Raw genomic sequence first — 17,546 nt, forward strand, 5'->3', positions numbered from 1 at the left:
GAATTCATTAACGTCTGGAGTTCCACAGCTTCCTCACCCTTGAATATATAGAACAAAACTTATGAGAATGAGGTGGATATTCAAGAGCTGAGCTAAAATGGCCTTCCTTGTTCTACTACCCATTTTGGGTGGTGAAGGAACAGGAGAGGTGGTCATTTTGAAAGCTACCAAATATTGGAGGAGGAAACTACTGCCATGAATATTTTTGGGGAGGGCCTTTACCCTTTCTCTCTCTCACACACAGCTTGAAAATAAATTGGGGAGAATTCATTGGTGTGATCAGCAGCTGGACACCCTTATTTTTTTCCTTTAAAGACACTGAATGGCACTGTCTTAAATCAAGACACAGTATTGTCCCAATGTCTTCTGGAAGCAAAATAATGCAGTTTGCAGCTGGCTGTCCCAAACAGCTCCCCCTCTCTCTCGATGTTTGCAGACAGAAACAGTATTTCTGAACTGTGGGGAAAGAATGAAGGTACTAACAGCTAAATACTTCCTGTGAAACAGTTCAGCTGCTATTTTAAGAGACAAAATACACTAGTCAACCCACTCATGATATTGACAAATTTGATAATTCTCACTGAGATATCTGGAATTTATACGGTTAAAAGGATGTAATTTTGAAATCCAATGGTATTTATTACAACACATTTCCTTTTCCTGTGTTCATTCTGACCTAAAGGTTATTAGAAGTGGGGTCTACAGATTATATAATAAACATTATAAGTATGAAGCACATACCTTGTTAATTTCATTCAAGAATATGTTTCTGTCTCAACACGATTGATCATGGTTTTCTAACATCCTCTGAAGGTCTGCAAAGCATCACCAAGCCCATGTTGGTTGACATTTAAATCCTTGGGAGCTATTCAAACAAAATAAAGGTTCTTCTATTAATAACTGTTTTATGTAGCTGAAATGGCTCACTGTAGAGGTTGTGATGACATCCATATCCCTACTCCCAACTTTTTTATTTTCCCTGATGCTTTCTCAATCAAGAACTGAAGCCTTGCTCTAATGAGCCCTTAGTATTTCTTAGCATCCTGTTAGTGCAGTTCTGTATTTCATAATACTGTAGATATTACCCAGCACTGAAGGAAGGCAAGTGATATGCATCTCATATACAGAATATAAGAAAGTGTATCCTATTTTTTCAATGTAGTGACAATTTCAGTCTTGAGTCAGACACCACACTTCAGGAGTCAGAAGGGCTCCCTAGGCTGCGGATAGCAGCCTGCTGCACGGAGCGCGTGGAGCACTGAAGCAGAGCGCCCCGCGCTTTGGTCAGACATCGGGCAGCCCCACAAGCTCAGGGGACAGCGGGGAGGCGCAGCGCCACCATCCCGCTGTTCCCCGACCCGGTTTGGAGGCTGGCGCTTGGGAGAAGCGCACTTCTCCCCAGTGCCAGCCCCACAAGCTCGGGGGACAGCGGAGAGGCGGAGCGCTACCATCCCGCTGTTCCCTGACCTGGTTTGGATTCCCCGACCTGGTTTTGGGGGGGGAAATAAAGGAATTTCCCCCCCTTTATTTCCCCCCAAAAAAACTAGGTGCGTCCTATGGGACGAAAAATACGGTAGTTATTGAAGATGTTTGGTTCCCCCCCACCCCAGTCTTTTACGTCTGGTTGCATTTAGCAGTTGACCATCACAGTAACACTTGCTGGGAATTTTTAAAGTAATCATACATATATTTCTGATTGAACAGCAGGTTGCCCTGTCCAGTTTATTGGACCATAGTGAATCAGGCTTTGGGGGTTGTGTGTGTATATATATATATATATATATATATATATATATATATATATATATGGCAGGTGAGCAGTTCCTTCCCTTCACAGTCCATTTAAATCGGTAAATATAGTGCAACAGTTCAATGAAAGAAGAATAAAAAATATCAGAAAGCAAAAACAAAATACCTACGGTAAATTAGGAACCTGTAACCCTCCAGATATTATTGGTCCTCAACTCTAATAAACTCTGACTATTGATCACCCTGGCAGGGACTGAAGGGAATTAAAACCCAACACCAGCTTGTCAATAGCCTTCTTAGATTGTTGTGCTCAGAACTGGACACAGTATTCTAGGTGTGGTCTGACCAACACAGAATAGAATGGTGCCTATTACTTCCCTTGATCTGGACACTATACTTCTGTGATGCAGCCTAGAATAGCATTAGTATTTTTGCAGATACATCACACTATTGAGCTTGTGGCCTACTAAGAACCCTTAGTAGGTGTCCAGGTGTCCCTCATCTTATATTTGTGCAGCTGGTTTCTGTTTAGGTCAGAGATGGGGACTCTGTGGCCTTCCAGTTGTTGTATAGTCATCAGTCATGGATGCTTTAGTTGAAATTCTTGTGTTCGGGGGGTTGGACTAGATGGCCCTTGGGTTCCCTTCAAAACTCTACAATTCAATGTTTCTACAATCCTTTGGCAGGAGGAGCTGCCATACTGAAAATTCATTTGGAAGCTATTCCAAGGCTGGTGATTAATATAAGGAATATCCACTATGCCCTACGTTACACTTTTTGTAGAAAATGGGCTAAAATAAGAGAGAGAGATTGCAACCTTACCATGAAGATAGCAGTCCTCAATGGATTGTCTTACTTCCTTTAACAAAAGCAGGTGGAAAGCTGAAGCCATCCCTGCCCTACACTCCTGTGTCTAGGCCAGAGAGATTTATATAACCCTCATTCTGTCATGATTAGTCACAGCTGGGTCAGCTTCTGCAGACTTAAATTAACCCCATATGGACCAAAAGGAGGAACATACCTTTTGACAATCCATTCTTTAGCAACAAAAAGGATTTCCTCCAAGTGCTAATTATTGCTATGGCTGATTTTTTTTTGAGGGCCTAGATTACACACACACACACACACACACACACTTCAGTGGGGCCCTTTTGAATATAATTGTTGCAATATAATTATGGAATACAAAAGCTTATGCCATAATACGTTTGCTGGTCTTTAAAATGCCACAAGACTCTTGTTTTTGTTGTAATTATTGCAATTTAGTATGTGAAAAGATATTTTTAAACAAAATTTACATTCTGAACAGTACTAGACAGTCATAGATGAAGGAAATTCAAGTACTACTCTATCATGTTTAGTTTAGAAGGAAACCTAGTGTGGTATAGTGGTTAGAGCACTCAACCTTGGGTTTCCATTTGTTGTTGGACTACAACTTTCATTATTCCTGATCACTGATCTTGCTAGCTAGGAATGATGGGAGTTGTAGTCCAACAACATCTGGGGAGCCAAGGTTGAGAAAGGCTGGGTTAGAGTGTCAAATGAGGACTTGGGAGACCAGGGTTCAAATTCCCACTTGACTATGACACTTGCTGGGTGACCTTGGGCCATTCACTGCCCCTCAGCCTAACCAACCTCACACAGCTGAAACGGGAATAATATGAGGGAAGAAGTAAACCATGCACTCCACCTTGAGCTCATTGGGGAAAAAGGTAGCTCAGTTGGTTAGAACATGGTGCTGATAACACCATGGTTCCAGGTTCAATTCCCACATGGGACAGATGCATATTCCCTGCATTGCAGGGTGTTGATCCTCAGGATCCCTTCCAAATCTACAATTCTACAATTCTATGAAATGCAATCAATCAATCAATCAATCAATCAATCAATCATGTCTGTGCATTTGCAGCTGGGCAAAAACTGCACAATTATGGATACCATCATTTATAAAATTCACATCTCTTGATTGACTCTATTTTATTTGTATATTATATGCTGATTTAATTATTTCATTGTTTGAAGGCCACAACACTTGCAAGTGCACACACTGCTGTGTGTGATATATTGCCATGAAGCATATCATGGTGTGGCATGGGATTTTGCAGAAGAAGAATAAAAATAGTTCTCAGGTTTTAAATTTATAAAGTGATAGAATTTATCTTTGGCTTTGCAAGTTCCACGGAAGCATTAAAAGAAGTGGAGAAGACATATAACACGAATTAAAAGATGCTACCTTTAGCAGAAGAGCGAGAGCAAGAATGATTGACAGTAGGAGAGTGGAATGAAATGTTGGGCAGGGTTAGAATGAGTGACAGGTTGAGAGGGAGACAGATGAAAGTGAGATAATGAAGGCATATTAAAACAAGCACATCCGTTGAGAAAAAAAGTTCTGTATAGGAAATTAGAACTATGAGTATTCTGTATAGAATGACTACATGTTCTAACTGCTATATTTCTGGATTCTAAGGTATCAGATCCAGACTGGAATCCTGGCAAAGGGGCTTTTACGCATTACCCTACACCATTTTCCCCATTAAAGTTGTCACTGCCAAGCTGCTGTTTGCTCCATATGTGAATGAAATTTTCAGGTATTATATAACTACCTGTACGTTCTCTCTTCCACCCACCACCCAATAAATTTCAACTTCAGCATAGTAGGATTGTCTTTGCACTCTTCGATCAAACAAATGTTTACAATGCACTTGTTGGCAGTTATGGGGAATATATACAACATTAAGAAACACTGTAGAAAGCTAGGAGTTGACTGGATGGAATAGCTTCAATGGAATACCAAACCATTTAAAATGCCCCCAGCCACCCCCAAAGGCTACCTATTTTTTAGAATGTGTTGATTTTTTAAGATCTGAAATTCTATGGCACAGCTGGGATTTAATCAACCCTGTCGCACAAATCTCATGGCCTCATTTCTGTACTGAAGTTTTTGTTGAGAAAGAAAAAAGAAAAGAGAACTAGGGGAGCTATCTCAAAGGAACTAAAAGCAGTATTGGAGGTATCTTCCCTGCAGGCACCCACTCCCCCAAAATAGGCCTGAATTTACTTTAGGTCAAAAGAGAACTGCTGATCTGGAAATAATAGTACATTCCGGAAAGGCCCAGCTGTCACCTCTCACCTCACAGCTGCTCTACATTATTGCAACAAGGAAACTAAACAAAACAAAAGCTCCAAAAGTATTATGGCGATGATTATTCCTGTGGCAATACTGCATCTCCATGGTATTTGTAATTAGTAATTTTCTTCAACAGGGTTATCAGGGATTAAAAAATTACTTTGCCTTGGCAGCTCACTGGTAAGCAGGAATGATGTTCATTTAGGCACCAGTAAATGCATCAGGATCGATTTACCATCCCTTTCCCAACCACAGTGGAACCAGCCTACAGATGGACACCCAAACATGTGTAAGCTCCTGTATGAGGTATCCAGAACCCTGGAAAGTGGAAAAATCTGCAATCACACATGACACCAGTCTACCCGTTCCACAGACTCATCCATACTTAAATGAATGCCTGGAGATGGTTATTATCTTCCATGGTCATATATACCTAGGACAATGGAATAGGAAGAAGTGAGGCCAGACATTTGTCCCAGGACAGCCAGAAAATGGTCTGCAATGGACCAAAGGACTCCAGTATTCTGAAGGCCAGGCCTGTAAAGACAGGCAGCCCAGCTCAGGATGCCTGGGCTAACCTTCCACATCAAGTTGAAGGAAATAATAGCAGCCCCAGTTAGAGATACCCTGGAACTGAGAGGTAGTCAGGATGAAGACACTACAAATGGACATAAATAACAGGCTGTAAGCTGTCTCTCTATACATGAATTTGAAGAATTTATAGACTTCAAACAAATATAAAAAGACATGACACAAGGGAGGAGGAGTTGGTCAAGGAATTGTTTCAATCAGCACATTTTATCTTAAACATATGTTGCATAGTGCATGCATTTTATAGTTTCAATGAATATAAAAGGGGAGGGCTTTTGGGCTAGGGGAGGGATCCTACTGGCAGAAGATGGAGGCAACATTTGGGCCACCGCATCTCCCAGAGCAGTGCGCAAGATTGCTCTGAAAGCTGCAGGAAGGAGTTGGCAAAGGTCACCTCTATCACATTCATCGACAGGATATAAAAGTAATAAATCAATCAATAATATATATATAGGACATCCCTTCTATTCATCTTCTAAGCAAGGCCTGTTAGTACAGTGGTACCTCGGGTTACATACACTTCAGGTTAAATACGCTTCAGGTTACAGACTCCGCTAACCCAGAAATAGTGCTTCAGGTTAAGAACTTTGCTTCAGGATAAGAACAGACATCGTGCTTCGGCGGCGCAGTGGCAGCAGGAGACCCCGTTAGCTAAAGTGGTGCTTCAGGTTAAGAACAGTTTCAGGTTAAGAACGGACCTCTGGAACGAATTAAGTACTTAACCCGAGGTACCATTGTATAAGATTTTATTCTGCAAATCCCTTTTTTCTTGTTATTAATCTTCAGCCTTTAGGAATGGGGTAACTTATAAATCTAAACAAGCAAACCAATCTACCCTTACCCTTGTAGCCTTCTAGGGGGCGGGAGGTGGAGGGGGGGTAGGAAGCAGAGAAGTTGGGAGTTTTGTCCCTGTGGTTTTAACCAGCTTCACCTCTCTCACACACTGCATGCCAGCAGACAAATCCAGCAGGACTGAGCAGGTGCCATCTCTGAAATCTAGTAGGATTAGGTTTTACTTGTAGTTTAACAGGCATCGAGATATATTATCCCCTGAAACATTTCAATGTCAAGCTCTTAAAGATTTATCTAGCTTAAACAAATCATAGGGCGTTGCTAAGGGAGATACGGTAACAGAAGTGTTGTAACATTTCCGATGAAGGCATTGTTGACATGTCAGGTTTATACGGATGGCATTTGATGTGATTTCCTTTCATATGTTGCAGCAGAGCTTAGCCTTCCTTTCCAAACAAACTGTAAAGATACCTGTCAAACATTATAGAGAACCTTGGAAGTGAGAGTGCTTGGTGTTTGTGCTAGGTCAGAAACAGAGAATGAACATTTGGCTCCATATGCCCGAAGCAGCTTTTGTTGTTGTTGCAAGACATAGTAATTAAAATAAAGGGGGTTGTTTTATGATAGGATTTTGGAGCAGGGCTTTCCCTAATAACCTTGAATAATAAAAATGACTGTGTGCAGCTGATTGAGGAATTAAAACATACACTGGATCTGACCTGCCAAGATTATTCTCTGCAAACTCTAACATGTCCAGTATATTGACATTCGTGAAGGTCATGCTTTAAAAGAAAGGTGAACCTCAGATACAGTACATACTCATTGTGCACATATTAAAGGCACATAATACATTTCTTATATTCTGCAGCAAAGCTGAACCTTCTCCAAGACCTAGAGTGTCATATTTATTGCTTATCCCCAAGGATGGGGATTTAGCATTTGGATAGCTAATAGGAACAGAATGTTTTCATCTATGACTAATGCAGACCTATTGGAACCCAGACCTATTGGGAGAAAACAAATGGGGATATTAGGAAGAAAACACTGGAACTTCTCTTAACCCTGTCAAAGTGGGAACACAGCCATCTTTCCAGAGATGTTCTCCAGTGACAATCCAGAAGTATCTGATAGTTCTCATTCAGTATATCAAATTCCCATTTGGGATTGTTTTTGTTTTAAGTATGCATGGACTGGGCTAGATATGAAAATCACTGGGAATGTGAATAATTACAACAACAATAAAGGGAGCATATCATGCAATATAGTGAGAAGCTGTCAAAATGAATTGTGAGTTATATAAGATGAAGACATGGGGCAAATCTACACTGGTCAGTTATAACATTAAAAATCCGTTGCAAAAATGTGACACCAGAGGATGTTGTAGAGCAGCGATTCATTGTCAATGGAAAATTGCATTGGGAGCCATATTATTATTTTATAAGCATTTTTATCGATCAGTGTAGACCTAGCCTTGGTGTAAAATAAATGATGAGATAAGAGCCATGTATCTGTAGATCTGTGAAATAAGGATGAAAAGAAGGCTAATGTGGTAATGAGTAAAAACCTCTTGGTGATGCCTCTTAACAGTTGCTATATGGGCAAAAGTCCACGGGAGGAGTCCTCACCTAGGGTAGAGGCATGGTTGATGATAAGAGACTGGGACTTTATAGTGGCTGCACTAATATTGTAGAATACTTGGCTCATGAAGCAAAGACAGCGCTCTCTCTGCCTGATTTTACCAGCTGGTAAAGATATAATTTTAGGCAGGCTTTTGTCTACTAAGTATTATCTGAGAAGGCCATTTTCATCTGTGGTAATTTTCGATTTATGTAACTTTTAGTTGTTTTGTTTGCATCTTATTGTATTTTGATGTTAAACTGGATCTGTATGTGTGTGTAGGCTTGCCATGCACGATGAAAAAAGCAGTAGGAACAGCTCAAGAAACTTATTTTTATGTTAGGTTCCCCCCCCCAAAGCTCAACAATTTTGGGGTCTTCCTTTATGGAATATGGCAGCCCGAGTGTTTTAGGTTATCTATCCTTGTTTTTGAACTTGTTTTTAAAAGTCATTTTTTATAAGTTCTTTTTTTCTGGAAAAAGAAACTAATAAACAAGACCAACAATTATAATAACTAGTTGTAAACCAACCTGTGTGGTACATAGAGGCTAGAATGGTGGGACAGGAATTCCTATATAAAGAAATAGAAATCAATCCTTAGCCAAAGCATGTCTGTGTTGGGGCTTTACATTAAGGAGATTCTGGCTCTGGGAAATAATCCAAAGGAAGGAAGGAGTGCAGTGGAGTGGAGTGTCAAGGAGCCAAGTAGACTAGAAAGACGATGACTTTCCTTCTGTTCCTGAGAAGCTGGCAAGTGCATCAATCTCCGATTGATTTCTCCTCCAAAGGAGGCAAATGTGGTAAGCTACCTAGGCTGCAGTTCAGAAGGTTCAGTATTGGCTATGTTGTGACTCAACACACCCATGCAACACATCAGATTCTCCTGATCTGGTAGGAATTGAAAGTTTTCCAGATTAGTTTGTGATTTTGCTTTGGCAACATTTGGCTCTCCTTCATTGGAGGTTTTAATTGAGATTCCTGCTTTGCATGACCCTCTATAATTGTACAATTCTATGAACATATAGTACTGGCTCCCCCCCCCATCACAATTCTACACCCCCTCACCTGTGCCTTTGGCTTTGTGTTCTGCTTCTGCTCAAGGCCGTCTAAGGCCCAACATTTGACATGGTTGCATTTGAACAATTGCATCACAGTTTAATAAGCCAAGATACGTGCAAGACTTTAGCCTCTTCTCTCCTCCCATTGCTGTGCCTGAAGGAAATGAGCAAGTGTCTTATTAACCATGGTTTCCTGTTTCACCCAAAACAGCAAACTATGGTTGCCTAATGCAGAACACAGTTTGAAGTGGGTTTATGCTCCTGGATTGTTACAATAACCATAGTTGTCCATTTCAGATGAAACAGTAAACAGGTTTATTAAAGACTGCCCACTTTTCATTCAGACATGCTGTGGAGAGGGGACAGAAGATGTTGAGCATGTGGGCAGGTCATGTCCATAGCTCAGTTTATTAAACTACAGGATGATCATCCAAACCCATCCAATGCCTCACAAATATATTCAAGAAGTTCAATATTGTCAACCAGCTGAAAAACTGTGAAAAGATCAGGCTTTCTGTTTATTAATTACAACACATTTAAACAACTCTAATGCTAAGCTACCTCAACTTTTAACAGTTGTCCTTTATGTTAAAGGACTGTGAATCAGAGTGACTTTAAAATTGCTCATTATTTGTGAATCACTATTTTTAAACAAAGGAAAAACAGGATTTATTGAGAGTATGTGTACTCTATGTCTAAATTTATTCTCTAAATGAGCTTTGTTTTTTCATCTGTAAGGAACTAAAACTAGCTGAAAGATTGCTCCAGTAAGTCTTGATTCACCCCTCTTATTAAGCATTGAAGCCTTGGCTGTAATATGAATACATCCATATGCTGTTTCCCTTTCTCCCATCTGGAATTATAGCAAAGCATGCTGAGATGTTACCATGGCTATGTAATAACAACCAATTGCATTTGACTGTCTTTCTGCCATACGATCTGTTTTGAGTTTGGAATATTTGCTGGAAGGAGTGATGGCTCTATGACTTCTGAGTCATATTTATTAAATGCAAAATGTTTTCACAGAACTCCTCTTAGAACCATAATAAAACAACGAAGACCAAGTAGCCAACCATCTCCTATAATAGGGTGCACTGCCATGTAGAATGTGTGTGGGAAAGCAGAACCATGTGTGCATGATTTAAAAAAAAAATCTCAGTATGAGGAGCCAGAGTAGCAAATTCAGGGTTTGTTTAATGACAAGGAGTGAGACTTTAACACCAGTGTTGGATTAACATCCAGGCTAAGCATGTTATAGGACAGCATCCTGGACAAACTGAGGTCACAATGTTCTTGGAATGTGAGGTGGGCCTCAATATGAAGTGTGAGGACACTCTTAGGTTAGTCAATGCTAGTAGTGAAGAAATGTCAACTAAACTCAATCAGCTTGTGTAACACTAGGGCCATAGTCCATGTGATTTTAACGGACCAATTATTACAAACTGGTCTGTCCTGGTGCTCAGGTTAGTGATCTGTGTGTCTTTTAAGACAACATGGAAGCTAAATAAGCAAAACATCCATGCATATTCAATTTAGAAGGGAGGAGTGTGATTTTTCTACCTATAGAAAAATGACATTATTTTCTCTTTCATATATAAGCTTTGTTTTCATGCACTCTATAATTTGAGTTGTCGCATTTCTAAAGTGGCTAGGCTGGCTTCTTTTTGTAGTACAAACACACTGGCCCAAATTGGTAAAAACACCAAATTAGGAGACTACAAATTTGGGGGCTTTGTAGTCCAGTTTGAGCTAGAAGATGTTGTTTTGCATGATACAATCCCAGTTCTTTCCATCTGTGGAACAATTGCTGGTGAGCGCCTTCCTGCTTTTTGTTTTATACTCCATTTTAATCTACAGGCTGTTTCACAAAACCTTACTGGGACCAACCCTGGCTGAGCCAATGTAAAGAAAGTGTTTGTATCCCATGTCAAAGCCTTTGAAAGATTCTCTCAGGTTAGGACATGGCGGCTGTTTTACGCTCAGAAGTAATATCTTGTCAGCAAAACAAGGAGGAGACTCTTCATGTATATTACAGCAGGGGCAGCCAACATAAAGCTGTTGAACTGTAATTGCCAGGAGCCTCAAGCAGCATGGCCAATGGTCTGGGACAATGGGAGTTGCAGTCGAACACCACCGGGGGGACACCATGTTGGCTGACCCAGGATTATTATCAGTACTGTACACTGCTGGATAATATAGGTTTATGTGACTAGGAATGAGCCTTGTATCTATGTATCTGTCTCTATGACAGCAGCTCCAAAATACAGTGAAGCAAGATGTCTACCGTTGTGTAATGGTTATAGGGGTTGCTCGTGCGTAAGTTGCCGCCACTCCTGGCTAGGTTACCTGGTTGAACCCTTTCTGTCTGGACAGCCCTTCACTTTGTGGCTGTTTCAGTCGCTGGCAGAATCCGTCAGTGGGCGTTTCTTGAACTTCTTCCAGCAAAGAAGTTCTTTGACGCCAAGTCTACTCCTACTCTCCCTGCGCGGAAGTCTTCTGCGCAGGGAGGGTGTGGGCAGCGGAGCATCCGTACTCTCTCCGCTGGTCTCCGGTGAAGAGTCCTGGAGCCTCCTCTCCGATTTCCCCATCTGCCCCCCTTCTCCACTGGTGTTACGCTGATTTCCTTCCCCAGCAGATAGGCTGCCTCTCTGCCTGCTGGGACCCTCTCCGGCATCCCTCTGGAGCCTTGCCTCCGCCTCTGGCTCTGATGGCAGTTCCCTGACACGTTGCTTCCTGTGCAGAACCTTGTGAACCGTAGATACTATGCAGGTTCATATAGTTGACAGTAAGAGAAAGGGGTGGATTCCCTCCACCCAATAAAATAGGCAAAGTCAGCTTGATCTGCCACACTTGCTATTAATAGCATTATGCTATTCCTACTGAGGCAAAAGTCACTGCTTGAGCCTCAACAGCAGAAGTCCGTCTATGTCAGGTGTCAGCAAACTTTTTCAGCAGGGGGCTGGTCCACTGTCCCTCAGACCTTGTGGGGGGGGGCTGGACTATATTTTGAAAAAATAAATAAATGATGCAAGAGCACCACGAGCCCCAGTGGCTGCTTAACTGTGTCTTGAGAGCAGCAGGGGCTGGTGGTGGCGGCAGAGGGACGATGAGCAGCACACAAAAGGGCTCCAGAGAGGGGCTGCTTAAAATGGTGGCCGCTCGAGTGCTGCTGGCACCAACAAAGCCCAGCCCCCTTCCTCCTCTAGGCAGGGCAGGGAGAAGCCAGGAGGAGGGAGGGAGGAGGCGCTGCCCCCACCGCCATGTGAAGGAAAGAGTACGTGCACTGGCGATCCACGCAGCCATTCCCGGACTGTCCACAGGCCAGATCCAGAATGCAATGGGGCCTTAGTTTGCTGACCCATGGTCTACATGATCAGACAAGCTGAACGGCCATCAAAAATGTGCATTTTCATGCTAAGGCTTGAAGGACAACCTTATTTTTGTCCCCATGACCATTATCGTTTTTTGAGAGATGCCTGTTTTTCAGAAAAGTGCCTTGTTCGATGATGAAGATGGTGGTGGTGATGATTTATTATTTATACCCCACCCACTCTATTCTCTATCATGTAGATGCTAATTTCACATTTGTAGCAATTTTTTTTCTACATTAGATGCTTGATATAGGTTGATTGGCATCTAGGGCAGAGAGATCGGTGATAGAGATCAGTATCCATTAAATTAAATCCAATCACCTATGTGACATCCTTCTAATTGTAGGCTTACTATTATCTGCGAATATCATGTCTGTTAAAGAACACAACAAATGGCATTTTGTGGACCATGATTGTGGCAAAACGGACGTAAGGGGCCAACAGCTTAAGAGCAACACTTTTCAGAGAGACACTGATATATTACCTCTCTCTGAAATCAAGCGATCTACAGTGCCAGCTACAATAGGACCCCCGCTCCTTGTTCTGCATGCCTCAGCCTGTGTGATGCTCTAATTAATTTTGTTTTGTTTCAAGAAAGAGCTCTCCAAGTTCAAGCTGGTGCCAAGGGCAAGTTCAGAGACACAGCCAAGGAAGATAGAAAGGAACCGGCACTTAAAAGTGATGTTCTCCAGAAGGCACAAAATATGTAAAGGTCTAAATCTAAAATATTCAGTTATGTACGCCTTGAGCTTATTGCTCAACCTGCACTTCCCCGTTTCTCCCTTCCCTGGTGCCTCAAGGGGAATAAAAATTGATGAAACTACTTCCGAGAGCTGTTGGCTGTGTTTGGTGCTAGTTGGTGCACGTTCATCTCTCCCTGCCCTGCCCTCCCCTCTCATTCACATTTATTAGTTCAGTGCCAAATTCACTTGGCTCACACAATGAAAGAAATGTTATCTTTCTTGAGACACTTCCCATTTAGGCTACACTCTTCAAAGGCACCTCTCTTAGCTGGTGCATTGAGCTTTGCTGGACACACCAGCAGGCACTTTATTTCATTTTACTAATTGTAGTGGAATCTGAGGAATACTAGATGATTTGTGGGGTGAAAAGCTTCCTTGTGGATAGCTCCACAGCAGTGCCACAAGGAGCGATTTAACTCACCTTCCATCTGGTGACCATAAATGTGTGCAATATCCAGTTCCTCATCAGGAGAAACCTGATTCTTCAGTTGGAATAGGGACACTGTATATATAATCTTAGAGGCATTTTCTTCTGGAAGAAAGAGAGGGAAAACTAATGAACAGTTAAATCATTTAAGAATAATATTTCTCATGCATAGCATGTCCAAAGTCATTCTCATTTTTATCTTGCTTATCTTCACATTGGCCAACAGAGAGACTGCTGTCATTTCCAGGAGGGGAGAGTGAGTATGTGTTTGGGTCCTGTTTGCAGGTTTCCCACAGGCCTTTGTGTCTTTGTAGGCCACTGTGAGAACAGGATGGTAGGCTACAGCCTTTAGTCAACCAAACCAGAGCAGTCAAAAATGTGGAAGGTGGAAAGTACATTAACCTAAACCTTGACTTCCAGGCTTTGATGCAGCTCCTCTACACAGAGACTATGTATGTACAAGAAGTTTTGTTTGAAGGCTCTGCTAATGTGATCTGGAATACTCTGAGGTGCAGGGTTCCTAACAGTCTAGAAAGAAACTAGACACATATCTAACTTACATGTACAAACAATCTGTGCAGGAGAACTGGATCAATGTAGGATGGTCAAGAGTAGGGCCACAAAGCACAGTGCCCACTAGCCCTCCACATACTGACTGTGCCCTGTTTGGGCTTAAGACCCATTTCACACAAGCAGTATTGCACATGGGGTTGCATGCCAGCTTCTGCATTTGTGGTTACCAAGGCAGGTGTGGTGGGAGATCAGCCTTCTGACCAAGCTAAGCACCAGCAAGATGGGTGATCATCATCCCAGACATCCTGTGATCTCTGCCTATTTCTCAACTTCTAAGTTGAAAGGAGGGCTCTGTTATTTGGTCACCTTTTCTGAGGTGTTTGATGCACCTAACACAGAGTGGTCAAACTGGAGAGTGCCCTGATGCCTTTTCCCCTGCAGGTTAGGTTGGCGTGGTGCTGCTATATAGGACCAGAGAAGACTTTGGTGGCCACAGTGTTTGGCTAGCAAGAGCAGCCAAAAATTGTAGACTCCTGTTTGCATGGTTCTGGATTAAGCCACATACCATATCTCATGCTATCATATAGATATTGAGCAGAGCATCAAAAGACATTGTAACCTCAATCACAACCACCCACAACTACTATTACTAAAAATTTATAAAGCAGCAGCAATGAGTTTTATAACATTGTTATTCTGATTGAATCCTATATTGCCACACATTATACGCTTAATAAAATTATAGGGTGAGGAAGATTACAAAACCAGTGCTTAACTTATTGATGTGTTAAAGAGAGCATGTATTGTATAACAACCTAGACTATTATTAATAATAATAGTACTAATAAGCAGCTGCTAATTAAAAGAAAGCACATATTTACTCAGAAGTAAATTAATGGAACTCAAAGGGATGTATTCTCAGGTAAGTGGATATAGGATTGCAGTTTAAGGCAACACACTGGTGGTGTAAGCCCCATTGGCCACAGTATTACTTCTGAGTAGAATGGTTTAGGATTGTTTTTAATCTGGTGTCCAAAACATAAGAACAACTTTTGGCATTTGCTTGGTTTGTTTTTCAACTTTTAGTTGAAGACCAGCTCATATAAAAATTATTGATAATGAAGATCATGGTACAAACAGAAATTCTAATGGAAATGCCAGCAATCCTGACATGAATGGCGCCAGTATAAATACTTCCAAACTGACAGCTACAAGCCCAGAGGCAAAATAAAAGCAAGTCTCTATCTTTCTATCTTTTTTTTTTTTTTTTTTAAAAAGCCCTGTTTCTTGGCCTTCTGTTACTGGTGATGTCTCACCTAAAGTGTATCCAGTGACTCATCTTCCAATTACTGTTGCTGTCATTCTGGTCCAAATTAAGAGACGCTTTAGAAAATTAAAATAACCCAGTTGTGAGGCCTTATGAAAGCTTTGCTCTAAGCAACCTCTCTTCTCTCTGTTTATGCTTAAGAGGCTTTTGGATTCACATGTAAAATACATCCCAGGAACAGCACATGGCCTTTGCCTTTGAAAAGAAGACAATGAGAGAGTTGCTTTAAACAGGAAAAGCCTTTCTTTCCAAATAACCATTCACTCAATATCATCTTAAGCTATTTTCTAGCGTACGTCAAATATGTTGAGATGGACATGGATTGCTGTTACTGCAGAGTGATTGGATTCAAGATATTCTTGAGGAAAAGGTTTCACCTGAATTAACTTCGGGCAATCTGATGCTTTGAAGGAAAAAGAGAAATCTAGCAAAGGTTCCTCACTGTGCTACATATTCACGAGAGCTTTGTGCATATTCACAATGTATCCTGAAACCTGAGAAGCAGGTACAGTGGTACCTCAGGTTAAGAACTTAATTCGTTCTGGAGGTCTGTTCTTAACCGGAAACTGTTCTTAACCTGATGCACCACTTTAGCTAATGGGGCCTCCCGCTGCTGCCCCGCCACCAGAGCACAATTTCTGTTGTCATTCTGAAGCAAAGTTCTTAACCCGAGGTACTATTTCTGGGTTAGCGGAGTCTGTAACCTGAAGCGTCTGTAACCTGAATCATCTCTAACCCGAGGTACCACTGTATGCACTTTGATGAGGTACAATTAGCTCTAGCTCAGATGTTTATAAGACAAAAGCTTTTTCTACAGTCAGAACACATTGATTCCACTGCTCTGCTCCTCACTGCTATGTATTTCTCATCTCTGAGCATGGGTTCTGTGTGCATACAGCCTCTATGTGTACATCTTGTACATGCATGATCAGGGACCCTGCTTCTTTAAGGGTTCCAGATCATGCATACAGAACCTATGCACATATAGCTAAATGCAGGGATGAGGGATCTGTGGAACTCAGGATATCAACAAGGCTGTGAAAGTTGTGTGATGCGGTTATGGCTGTAGCTATGAGGTGCTTTCCTATATATTTACTTTCCTTAGTCTGATCTGATCAGAAAAATGTGTTGATGGAAGAAATGTTGGTGTCCTCCCAAGCAAGGCTCAGAAAAGAACTGTGGGGCTTTGCAAAAGCCAACCTCAAAGCAGAAGTGAGTTTTACATGCCCCTGAATTCTTCTGCAGCTGGGATTGAAATCTAAGGTCGGAAAGAATTGCTGGCTCCTTCCACTATGCAATGCAGGGGAGCAACGTTACCCACCATTTTTTGTCCCTGCATCTATTCACTTAATGCAAAGATTTCATTTAAATACAGGCAGATTTAAGAGACTGATAGATTTCTCCAGGCCTTGGATTCACTCAGGAAAACTCAGGAAAACTCTCCACAATTTTCTGAATTTTGTGTGTGGAAGATCTTACATAATTTCCAATGCACAGAGCTATATTTTCCCCCAGAAAGGCAATTCATCCTCCCGATACAACCTCCAGAATGTAGGTCTAGCTGACATCTGGCAAGTCAAGTTCCGCCAAACACACAACAGTATGTTATTTGCCTCCAGATAAAGTCAGGCCAGCCTTAGTTGAACATTTAATAAACAATTTCCTAGTGGAAACCACACATAACTTTACAAGGCTAGGGCTGCATCAATAAATCCATCATTCTGTTTTTAGATAAACATTAACAGAGATTAGAGAGCCAGGTCACCCTCTGAACTTCCATTCTTGTGTGAGTGTGCTGTCAACAATCAAGCTGTATAAACAAAGGTCTGTGTGTGCCTGTGCAGCAAAACGTCTCCTCTCTCTGTTGCCTCAGCTTCACTTTAGCAAGGGCGGAGCAGAACTGGAAATGTCTGTCTCCTGCAAGACAAAATCTGGAGGGGAGCCAAATTCCACTGGTCCTACAGCTTCAGGGAGGAAAGAGTTGTAAACCAGCAATTAGTAATCCTGCTACTAAGAGGAAAGATTGCTGGGAAGTATAAATAGGGTCACTGTTTATACACAAGTTAAACTAGGAAGTGATCTGATTATATTGCTGCCAAAACGGCATGAGGGGGGAAAGAGCTCAGCTTGTGAGAATCACTGGGCTAATTCACATGACTCTTTCAGCAGGGCAAAATGTTGTTTGACTCGCCCTGCGAGCTGTTCTACACATGGTGTCGATTGAAGGCTAA

General features: G+C 41.7%; 2 long non-coding RNA genes across 2 annotated transcripts in view; one reads left to right on the forward strand and one right to left on the reverse strand.

Annotated features, from left to right (window-relative positions):
- LOC309378389 overlaps positions 1–13,581 on the reverse strand; it is a 94,225-nt gene extending 80,644 nt beyond the window's left edge. Inside the window, exons 1-2 of the long non-coding RNA XR_014172042.1 lie at positions 13,470–13,581; positions 742–865 (exon numbers count right to left, since the gene is read on the reverse strand). This is a non-coding gene — a long non-coding RNA (uncharacterized lncRNA). The remainder of the gene's footprint in view (positions 1–741; positions 866–13,469) is intronic.
- LOC309378394 overlaps positions 1–17,546 on the forward strand; it is a 35,859-nt gene that overhangs the window by 560 nt on the left and 17,753 nt on the right. The window lies entirely within an intron of this gene.

Source organism: Podarcis melisellensis (genome assembly GCF_964234715.1).
Source record: "Podarcis melisellensis genome assembly, chromosome: 9".
Lineage (NCBI taxonomy): Eukaryota > Metazoa > Chordata > Lepidosauria > Squamata > Lacertidae > Podarcis > Podarcis melisellensis.